Raw genomic sequence first — 12,119 nt, 5'->3', positions numbered from 1 at the left:
GTTACAGTGGATTTCCCCTTTATGGCTGTTAGCATTTGCCTTATGTATTGAGGTGATCCTATGCTGGGTGCATAAAGATTTACAATTGTTATATCTTCTTCTTGGATTGATCCCTTTATCATTATGTAGTGTCCTTCTCTGTCTCTTGTAATAGTCTTTATTTTAAAGTCTATTTTGTCTGATATGAGAATTGCTACTACAGCTTCCTTTTGATTTCCATTTGCATGGAATATCTTCTTCCATTCCCTCACTTTCAGTCTGTATGTGTTCCTAGGTCTGAAGTGGGTCTCTTGTAGACAGCATACATACTGGTCTTGTTTTTATATCCATTCAGCCAGTCTATATCTTTTGGTTGGAGTCTTTAATCCATTTACATTTAAGGTAGTTATCGATATGTAGGTTCCTATTGCCATTTTCTTAATTGTTTGGGTTTGTTTTTGTAGGTCTTTTCCTTCTCTTGTGTTTCCTGCCTAGAGAAGTTCCTTCAGCATTTGTTGTAAAGCTGGTTTGGTGGTGCTGAATTCTCTTAGCTTTTGCTTATCTGTAAAGGTTTTAATTTCTCCATCAAATCTGAAGGAGATCCTTGCTGGGTAGAGTTATCTTGGTTGTAGGTTTTTCCCTTTCATCACTTTAAATATGTCCTGACACACCCTTCTGGACTGCAGAGTTTCTGCTGAAAGATCAGCTGTTAACTGTATGGGGATTCCCTTGTATGTTATTTGTTGCTTTTCCCTTGCTGCTTTTAATATTTTTTCTTTGTATCTAATTTTTGATAGTTTGATTAATATGTGTCTTGGTGTGTTTCTCCTTGGATTTGTTCTGTATGGGACTCTGTGCTTCGTGGACTTGACTATTTCCTTTCTCATATTAGGGAAGTTTTCAACTCTAATCTCTTCAAATATTTTCTCAGTCCCTTTCTTTTTCTCTTCTTCTTCTGAGACCCCTATAATTCGAATGTTGGTGTGTTTAATGTTGTCCCAGAGGTCTCTGAGACTGTCCTCAATTCTTTTCATTCTATTTTCTTTATTCTGCTATGTGGTAGTTATTTCCACTACTTTATCTTCCAGGTCACTTATCCGTTCTTTGCCTCAGTTATTCTGCTATTGATTCCTTCTAGAGAATTTTTTATTTCACTTATTGTGTTGTCCATCACTGTTTGTTTGCTCTTTAGTTTTTCTAGGTCCTTGTTAAACATTTCTGGTAATTTCTCCATTCTATTTCCAAGATTCTGGATCATCTTTACTATCATTACTCTGAATTTTTTTTCAGGTAGACTGCCTATTTCCTCTTCATTTGTTTGGTCTGGTGGGTGTTTACTTTGCTTCTTCACCTGCTGTGTGTTTCTCTGTCTTCTCATTTTGCTTAACTTACTGTGTTGAAGGTCTTAGTTTTGCAGGCTGCAGGTTTGTAGCTCCCATTGTTTTTGTGTCTGCCCCCAGTGGGTGAGGTTGGTTCAGTGGGTTGTGTAGGCTTCCTGGTGGAGGGGACTGTTTCCTGTGTTCTGGTGCATGAGGCTGGATCTTGTCTTTCTGGTGGGCAGGGCTGCGTCTGGTGGTATGTTTTGGCATGTCTGTGAACTTATTATGATTTTAGGCAAGGCTGGGCATGTTATAATTTAACTTTCTAGAAACCTTGTTTCCTCTTTATCTGTTTCTCCATACCTCCTTTTTTATTCTCCGTGGCTTCCTTGGGCTTCTAAAAATGCATCAAGCATCTGCTGCATAGAAGTGTGATTTTCTCCTGTTGTAATTAACTTTCCAGTCCTTGCAGATTGGCTCTATTAGGTCACTCTTCTGATGTTCAGTAAGCCTGCTCACCACTCCAGTCGGCAGCTCCTGATCTGCATAAAGTTTTATATGCAGACCGAGACCACCACCACATTGTAAAGGCCCCTCTTAGTGCCAGCCTTCCTTTGTCCATCCTCACCAGATCAACCCAAATCCACTGACAAGTGGCTGAGGCTTTATATCTGGCAGAGATGGAGAAAGCAAGGCTGCAGATACGGCCTCTCCCCATTCAGAGATGTCTGTCCTGATGGGATTTTTGGCATTTTGGAAATATAGCACAAGCCTGTCATAACTACTACATGCTTCCAAATGAACACTGGCTCTTTCTGCCTTGTGGACAAAGGGTACTGTTAGGTGCTCCCCCACGTAGCACCGCAGATCAAACACCAGTGTTACATAAATCCTACACATCCACTAGAGCAGATTTTCTCTGAATGGCTCATGTAAGCCTCTAGGAGGCTTAGTAAAAATTATGAATGCAAAAATAATTTTTTTTTTTCTTTTTTTGCGGTACGCAGGCCTCTCACTGCTGTGGCCTCTCCCGTTGCGGAGCACAGGCTCCAGACGCGCAGGCTCAGCGGCCATGGCTCACGGGCCCAGCCGCTCCGTGGCATGTGGGATCTTCCCGGACCGGGGCACGAACCCGTGTCCCCTGCATCGGCAGGCGAACTCCCAGCCACTGCGCCACCAGGGAAGCCCGCAAAAATAATTTTTAAGCCTTCCATGTCTCCCTATTGCCTAAAGGATTAATTCCACATTCTTTAGGCATGGCATTCAAGGCTGACGTGGCCCCTTCTTTCCTCTCTAACAGTCTGATTCCTCTCCCAGCCTGGCCCAGCAGTTCCCAGTTCCTGAAGCTCCTCCGTCTCTTATGTCCGGTCCTTCCCTCACCACTCATTGTTTTCCAATCTCCAGTTAAACTAATTCAAGCCTCTTCCAGTCCTCATGCCCCAGGCCTATTTAATCATCTACCCTTTTTGCTATCACCATATCCTCAATAGCAGAGGTTCTCAATTCTGGCTGCACAGTGGAGTCACCTGGGGCACTTTAAAACAACAGTGATTTCAACTCAGACCAATTAAATCAGAATGTAGATGAGGGAAGTACACTTGTTTATTATGAAACATCTATGGCAAGTAGTGAAGTGAAATACCGGATCTCTGCACTCATAATGCCTGGTTTGAATTCCAGCTCCTCTTCCTTCCAGGTTTGCAAACCTTGGGCAAAGTATTTAACCTCTGTGTGCTTCCAATTCCTTACTTTTCAAATTAAGGCAAAAAATAGCCCCTACTTCATCAGGTTATTGTGAAGATTGAGTTAATACATTACTGACACTTAGTGTGTGCTCCATGAATGCTAGTTATGATAAGTGCACATCAGTTTCTTCCTAGAAGACTTAAAGCAACTTGATGATAGGACCTGCACCTTCTTCCTCTCTGCCAAGCATAGTGTGCACACACAAGATTTTTTTGAATGATTAAAGGCATGCATGAATGAAGATGAATTTTGACTTTAGAAGATCAGGGAGATTTAAATAGAAGTGGCCCATGAGCAAACCTTGAAAGATGGATATGCCTGTGAGAGGCAGATGAGGGGCGGTAACATATTCCAAATAGAACAGTAATAAGAACATGAGCCAAAACCCTGATGTGCAGCGTGCAGACAAAGGACCAAAATCCCAGGGTGTGCTAGGGGCAAAGCAGAGGATTACAGAAGAGAATTGCAGCAAGATGGTGTGAAAAGTAAGTTGGGACATTTCATGAAAAGTTCACTAAGGAATTTGGGCTTTATTCTACAGAGAATGAATGGACTGTGAAGAAGAATTCTGAGGGGGTGAATGCATAGTCAGACCTGTGCTTTAAGAAGCTGATCCTTTCCAACTGAAGGGAAGGATGACCTGGAGCAAGAAAAGCAAGGAGCAAGGAGAGGGTTAGGAGATTACTGTAGCTTCTCATTTGATATCAACACTGTCTGTATATGTTAAGTCTTCCCAAGAGATAATTTTATTAACTTCTGATTTATTAACATATGTGCAAAGGGTAAAGATTTAAACAGAACAAAACTGTAAAACTCACTCTTATTCCTGATCACCACTTACCCAGTTCTCTCCCCCTGAAGCAAGCACTGTTATTGAAATAAAAAAGAGTATAAGAGAGTACTATGAATAACTGTACACCAACAAATTGGATAATCTAGATGAAATGGACAAATTCCTAAAAACACAAAACCTACCGAGACTAAATTATGAAGGAATAGAAAATCTGAATAGATCTATAACTAGTAAGGAGAATGAATCAATAATCAAAAATCTTACAACAAAGAAAAGCCCTGGACCTGATGACTTCACTGGTGAGTTCTACCAAACATTTAAAAAAGAACTAACACCAATCCTTCTCAAACATTTCCTAAAAATTGAAAATGAGGGGACACTTTCTAAGTTATCCTATGAAGCCAGCACTACCTGGATACCAAACCAAAGACACTACAAGAAAACTACAGTTTCCCATATCAATACAATATCCCTATAAACACTGATGGAAAACATCCTCAACAAAATATTAGCAAACTAAATTCACCAGAATATTAAAATAATTATACACCATGACCAAATGGGATTTGTTCCTGTAATGCAAGGATGGTTAAACATACAAAAATCAATTAATGTAATAGAGCATGTTAATAGAATGAAGGGGAAAAATAACACATGATTACCTCAATGGATGCAGAAAAGGCATCTGACAAAATTCAACACCATTTCATGATAAAAATGCTCAATAAACCAGGAATAGAAGAAAACAACCTCAACATAATAAAAGACACTTATGAAAAACCCACAGCAAATGTCATACTCAATGGTGAAAAACTGAAAGCTTTCTCTCTAAGATCAGGAGCAAGGCAAGGTTGCCTGCTTTCACTACTTCTATTCAACATAGTACTAGAAGTTCTAGCCAAAGCAATTAGACAAGAAAAAGAAATAAAAGTCATCCAAACTGGAAAGGAAGAAATAAAATTATCTCTGTTTGCAGATAATATAATCTTGTATGTACAAAATCCTAAAGATTCCACAACAAAATTGTTAGAATTAATAAATGAATTCAAAATAGTAGGATACAAAATCAACACACACAAGTCAGTTGCACACAAAAATCACTGTTGCACTAACAATGAACAATCTGAAACAAAAGTTAAGAAAAAAATTCCATTTGCAATAGTAACAAAAAGTATAAAATACTTAGGAATTAACTTAACCAAGGAGGTAAAAGACTTGTACAATGAAAACTATAGAACATTACTGAAAGAAACTAAAGAAGGCAAAAATAGGTAGAAACATATCCCATGTACATGGATTGGAAGAATTAGTATTGCTAAGCTATCAATACTACCCAAAGCAATCTACAGATTCAATACAATATCAAAATCCCAATGACATTTTTTGCAGAAATAGAAAAAAACATGCAAAAATTTATAGGGAATCTCAAAGGACCCCAAACAGCTAAAACAATCTTACAAAAGAAGAGAAGAGCTGGAGGATTCATAGTTTCTGATCTAAAAGTCTTATTACAAAGCTATAATAATCAAAACAGTGTGGTACTAGCATAGACACAGACATATACACCAATGGAACAGAATAGAGAGCCCCAAAATTAGCCCTCACATATACGGTCAAAGGATTTTTTTTGCCAAGACCATTCAATGGGGAAAAGTCAGTCTCTTCAACAAACGGTGCCAGGAAAAGGGGATATCTACATGGAGAAAGAAAGAAGTTGGACCCTTACCTAATACCATACACAAAATTAACTCAAGTGGATCAAAGATCTAAATGTAAGACCTAAAACTGTAAAACTCTTAAAAGAAAACATAGGACAAAAGCTTCATAACATTGGATTTGGCAATGATTTCTTGACAATGACACCCAAAGGTATAAACAACAAAAGAAAAAAACAAACAAATTGGACTTCATGAAAATTTTATAATTTTGTGTACCAAAGGATACTATCAACAGAGTAAAAAGGCAACCCAGAGAATGGGAAGAAATATTTGTAAATCATATATCTGATAAGGGATTAATATCCAGAATATATAGAAAACTTCTAAAATTCAACAACAATCAAAAAACAATCTGATTAAAAACTGGGCAAAGGACATGAATAGACATTTCTCCAAAGAAGATATAAAGATGGCCAACAAGTACATGAAAAGATGCTCAACATCACTAATCCTTAGGGAAATGCACATCAAAACTACAATAATATGCCACCTCACACCCATTACTACTATCAAAAGAAACAGAAAATAACAAGTGTTGGGGAGGATATAGAAACATTGGAACTTTTGTGCACTGTTAGTGGGAATGGAAAGTTGTACAGCTACTCTGGAAAACAGTATGGAGGTTCCACAAAAAATTAAAAATACAATTACCATATGATCTAGTAATTCCACTTCTTGACACATACACAAAAGAATTGAAAGCAGGGTCTCAAAGAAATATTTTTATAGCCATGTACGTTGCAGCATTATTCACAATAACTAAAACACAAAAGCAACCCATGTGCCCATTAGCAGATAAATGGATGAGGAAAATGTGGTATATCCATACAATGGAATATTATTCAGCCTGAAAAAGGAAAGAAATTCTGACATACGATAAAACATGGATGAACCTTAAGAACATTACGCTATTTGAAACAGGCCAGTCACAAAAAGAAAATACTGTATGATTCCATTTGTATGACATACTTAGAAAAGTCAAAATCATAGAGACAGGAAGTGGAATGGTGGTTGCCAGGGGCTGGGGAAAGGGGAGAATGGGGAGTTATTGTTTAATGGGCATAGAGTTTCAATTTTACAAAGACAAAAAGAGTTTTTAATGGAGGGCTAATGGTGGTGATGGCACATTTATGGATGTATTTAATACTGCTGAATTGTATACTTTAAAATAGTTAAGATAGCAAATTTTATGTTTTTGTGTTTTACCATAATTTTAAAAATCGGAGAAAAAACACTGTGAAGAACCATAAAAATATAAAGCAGCATTATCATGTATTACCGATAAATAATCGGCTCTTTTCTAATTCCAGGCAACAAGAGATCTAATTAAATTGGCTGGCTACTCTAGTTACATTATGTGTATTTTTATTTCACTATCAGCCTTCATTTGCCCCACCAGAACTTCATATTCAGGACTGTTTATATTACATCTCACAGCACAATTCATACATTTATGAATCAGTAACATGTTCTTTTGGAAACCCTTATTGTTCTGTTTTTGTTAGAACCCTGGTGAGCACATGAGATATTAAGGTTCCAACATTACTGTGCACCCCACAGCTCCTTGACATTGAACTGCCTGCAGAAACTGCTTAACAGTGCTGGTGGTCATTCTTATCCCCAGTTTCTGGAATGGCTGAGAGAGGGTCTGAATTTTTTTCACACATTTCAAAAAGCACATTTACATTTTAAACGTATAAGTAAATGAACCAAGCAAGGAGAGAAATTCAAGTGGTAAGAAAGAAGCTTCAAACATTCTGATTCCAAGAGACCCGAGTGATTCTGGTCGAGTTCCATTACTGATGAGTCAGTACTTGGGGGATATCTCCTCTGGGGTTAGCAAGCTTCCTGGAATCCTGCTGTTTTTTTATCCATTCATCCCTTTGTGTAAAGGTCGGTCTATCGTGTCTTCTAAAGTTGTAAGACAGATCTGAGAGCCCTTCTCTCCGAAATTCTATCTTCCCTTTTGGTTTGTATGTTGACAACAATAATGCTTATTGAAATATAATCCACATACCATAAAATACACCTTTGAAAATGTACAATTCAGTAGATTTATAGAGTATTCACAGATTGTCTTCCCCTTGTTTTGTTTCCTTTCTTTATTTCCTAGGGAAAGGAAAGAGCCCTAACCACTCACTCATGGATTAAGTATATTTTTTTAGCACATAAAAAATCAAATAAAAACCCCTGCCTTCATGGAGCTTGCATTCCAGTAGAGAACACAAACAATAAACAAATACAATTAGCAAAGTATAGAGTATGTCAGAGGTGATAAGTGACGGGAAGAAAAGATAGTAGGGCAAGGATAGGGTGTACAATTGATGGTGGGTGGGAGAGGGCTTACAATTTTAAATTGGGTGATTAGGGAAAATCTTAAGGGAAGATAACGTTTAGCAAAGACTTGAAAGAAATGAGGGAGTAAATCATGTTTGATCTGGGGGAAGGGCATACAGGTAGAGTTAACAGTAACTGCAGAGACCCTCAGGGGAGAGGTGTGCCTGGAGCTTAATAAGCGAGAAGTCGAATGGAGGGAAGAGAGGTCAGAGGGGCCAATGGTGGCCAAATCTATTGGGGTCCTGAGCCACTTGCCAAGATTTTGGCTTTCATTCTGAGTAAGCAGAGAACCACAGAAGTTCTGGTCTGAGGAATGCCATGAACTGATTTACTTTGAGCAGGATCACGCTGGCTGCTGTGTGGACTTTGGATTGTAGGAGAAGGAAACAACCTAGTTAGGAGACTAATTGCTTTAATCCAGGTGAAAGAGGGCATGACCTGGACCAGGTGGCAATGGTCAAGATGATGTGAAGCGGTCCGATTCTGGATATATTATGAATGTAGAGCCAACAGGCTTCGCTGATGGAAAAGATGTGGGGTACGAGAGAAAGAGAAATCTATGATGACTCAGACAAAATGTCCAATGCTATATGGTAACAGCCAACTAGCAGAGCTAGTTAGGTGGGTTGGGTAGGGTAGCTTGATATACTGCATTTATCCCAACAGGAGAATTAAATTTGAGGCCTGAAAACATGTGAGTTGATCTGCAGCTCCTCTAATTAATATAAGACAAAAAAATGATGTGTCATCACACTATTTCCAAAATATGACCCAGCTAATTAAGTATCAAATTGCCAATCATATATGTGACTATTTCTATTTTGAAGATAAAGATGGTTATTTGCCTTTTACTTAGCCAGTGGTCAACTACCTTAATTGGGAAATTTAACACATTGCAACTGTTGCTGGAAATTAACAAAGTGATCTGGTTCTGTCTTGGGTTACTCTTGCTGCCTAATTGTTTGTAATAAAGCCTTTCATCTACCAGTTTTATTTAAGTTGGCTGCATCAAGTGCTTGTATTACTACCTCAACCATAATCTAATCATTGCTTTTTGTTAATAAACTCTGCACAGCACTGTATCTACATATTAAATATAAGCTTGCTCTAGACCTAGCTAGTACCAGATTGTTTATCTCTTTCCAAATCTCCATGCAGTGATGTCACTTTGGTGACTTCAACATCAGCCAGGGTGGGAGGATTTATGCCACAGAAATTGACAAATGGGCTAAATCGGGGCTTTTTTAAAGACAGCAGTTTTCCTAGCACACCCGTGGACAGAGCAGAGGGTAGGGTTATGAACGCCAGCTAAAGCCTAAAAGCCACACAGCTGTGGCATGGGTGGAGCAGACGTAGTGGGAGTCATCTGCCCCAGAGAGGAAGAGTGCTTTATCACTGATATGGTTTAGAATTGCTAGTTTATAAGGATAATAAAACGCAGACCAACTTTAAGTCTTTAAGTTCCCTACAGACAATGTTATTCCTTATCGCCTAAGCCCAGGGCAGATCCTTCCCACCTACTCCCACCTCCATTCTAACCCTACTCACTGCCTGGTCACCACGGGTATGACATTTTGCCTTTCTAAGCCTTAATTTCCTTGCCTTTTCAACGGGGATCATATGTTCAATTAATGATGGTATGAATAAACCTTCTAGGGTTTCCCCGTAGCCTTAAGAGAAGAGGGAACCTCTTATGGATCAACAGCATCATATATATATAGACATCTTTATTGGAGTATAATTGCTTTACAATGTTGTATTCGTTTCTGTTGTACAACACAGTGAATCAGCTATAAGTACACTTACATCCCCATATCCCCTCCCTCTTGAGCCTCCCTCCCATCCTCCCTATCCCACCCCTCTAGGTGGTCACAAAGCATCGAGCTGATCTCCCTGTGCTATGTGGCTGCTTCCCACTAGCCATCCATTTTACATTTGATAGTGTATATATGCCAGTGCTAGTCTCTCACTTCATCCCAGCTTCCCCTTCCCCCTCATGTCCTCAAGTCTGTGCTCTACATCTGCATCTTTATTCCTGCCCTGCCACTAGGTTCATCAGTACTGTTTTTTTAGATTCCATATATGTGCATTTGCATATGGTATTTTTCTCTTTCTGATTTACTTCACTGTGTATGATAGATTCTGGGTCCATCCATCTCATTACAAATAACTCAATTTCGTTTCTTTTAATGGCTGAGTACTATTCCACTGTATATATGTACCACATCTTCTTTATCCATTCATCTGTCGATGGACATTTAGATTGCTTCCATGTCCTGACAATTGTAAATAGTGCTGCAATGAACATTGTGGTACATGTATCTTTTTGAATTATGGTTTTCTCTGGGTATATGCCCAGGAGTGGGATTGGTGGGTCATATGGTAGTTCTATTTTTAGTTTTTTAAGGAACCTCCATACTGTTCTCCATTCTGGCTGTATCAATTTACATTCCCACCAACAGTGCAAGAGGGTTTCCTTTTCTCTACACCCTCTCCAGCATTTATTGTTTGTAGATTTTTTGATGATGGCCATTCTGACTGGTATGAGGTGATACCTCATTGTGGTTTTGATTTGCATTTCTCTAATGATTAGTGATGTTGAGCATCTTTTCATGTGTTTGTATATCTTCTTTGGAGAAATGTCTATTTAGGTTTTCTGCCCACTTTTGGATTGGGTTGTTTGTTTTTTTGATATTGAGCTGCTTGTATATTTTGGAGATTAACTTTGTCAGTTGCTTCATTTGCAAATATTTTCTCCCATTCTGAGGGTTGTCTTTTTGTCGTGTTTATGGTTTCCTTTGCTGTGCAAAAGCTTTTAAGTTTCATTACACCCCAATTTATTTTTGGTTTTATTTCCATCTCTCTAGGAGGTGGGTCAAACAAGATCCTGCTTCAACAGCATCCTTGTATCCACTCTGCATTCCAACCTCTGAGCCTCTGTCAATGCTGTTTCCCCTGACTTGGAGCCACTTCATCTCCTATTTTCATCTTTCAGAGTTAACCCAATTGCTGCCACCTCCAAGAGGCTTCCTCTTATTCCCACAGCTGACATAATCTCTCCCTCCTCTAAATCCCCTAACCTCTTGGGGACTCTCTGACACTATCCCAGATCTACTGGATTAGAATCTACATTTTAACAAGATCCCCAAGTGATTCACATGCACATTAAAACTTGGAAGCCTTGCTTTAAACCACTGGTTCTCAAACTCGGCTGCAGATTGGAATTACCTGTGGAGTTTCGAAAACGCTTGCCGCCTAGACCCCACCTGCAAGAGATTCTGATTCAATTGGTCTGAGATGCAGCCTGCGCATCAGGGCCTTTTAAAACTCCCAGATGATTCTAATATGCAGCAAAGTTTGAGAACCACTGGTCCATAAACTCCCCTTATTCTTCCTTTGGGGGCCTGCACACCCTCTAATGTTATGGTTATTTCTGTCCAGGTATGTTTTCTCACTTCTATTGAACTGTAAGTCTTTTAAGAGCAAGAACTATCTTTTAATTCAATTTTAATCACCTCATCCCTAGACATACAATAAGAGTTTAATAAGTATTTATTGAGTGAATTGTTTTTGTAATCTAAAACAATTTGTAGGATTTCCCTGGTGGCGCAGTGATTAAGAATCCGCCTGCCAATGCAGGCGACACGGGTTCAAGCCCTAGTCCAGAAAGATCCCACATGCCGCGGAGCAACTAAGCTCGTGTGCCACAACTACTGAGCCCACTCACCATAACTACAGAAGCCCACGCGCCTAGAGTCTGTGCTCTGCGGCAAGAGAAGCCACCGCAATGAAAAGCCCGCGCACCACAACGAAGAGCAGCCCCCACTCACCGCAACTAGAGAAAGCCTGTGCGCAGCAACAGAGACCCAATGCAGCCAAAAATAAAATAAATTTATTCAAAACAAACAAACAAAAAAACCCCCCACAATTTGTAATCTAAAAATGTTCTCTAAATACCGTAAGTGTGGCTTTTGTCCTAATTTGAAGACTGGTTGAACATACTCTGGAAATTGTGGAATTATTTCCTCTTTAGTCTAAGACCAAATCTCTGAAGAAGAGGAGGCTGGTGGCTAGAACAGGTTTTCTGAGAATAGCCTCTCTGGGTACCAGCGCAGCTGACCTCCATGCGTTGTTTACAGAAAGCCGCAGATTGAAATCCTAAGACTCCAGAGGGCAATGCAAAATGAGGCAGCACCTCCCTACACTCTGTGCATCCAGTTCAGAACT

The 12,119-nt window shown here is 39.3% G+C and overlaps 1 protein-coding gene across 6 annotated transcripts in view; it reads left to right on the top strand.

Moving 5' to 3' along the window:
• VIT (vitrin) overlaps nucleotides 1–12,119 on the top strand; it is a 125,835-nt gene that overhangs the window by 17,407 nt on the left and 96,309 nt on the right. The gene's annotated exons all lie outside the window — the stretch shown is intronic.

The sequence above is a fragment of the Tursiops truncatus genome, chromosome 14, assembly GCF_011762595.2.
Source record: "Tursiops truncatus isolate mTurTru1 chromosome 14, mTurTru1.mat.Y, whole genome shotgun sequence".
Lineage (NCBI taxonomy): Eukaryota > Metazoa > Chordata > Mammalia > Artiodactyla > Delphinidae > Tursiops > Tursiops truncatus.
The sequence above is the reverse complement of the archived record's forward strand: the minus strand, read 5'-3'. Positions and strand labels throughout refer to the sequence as shown.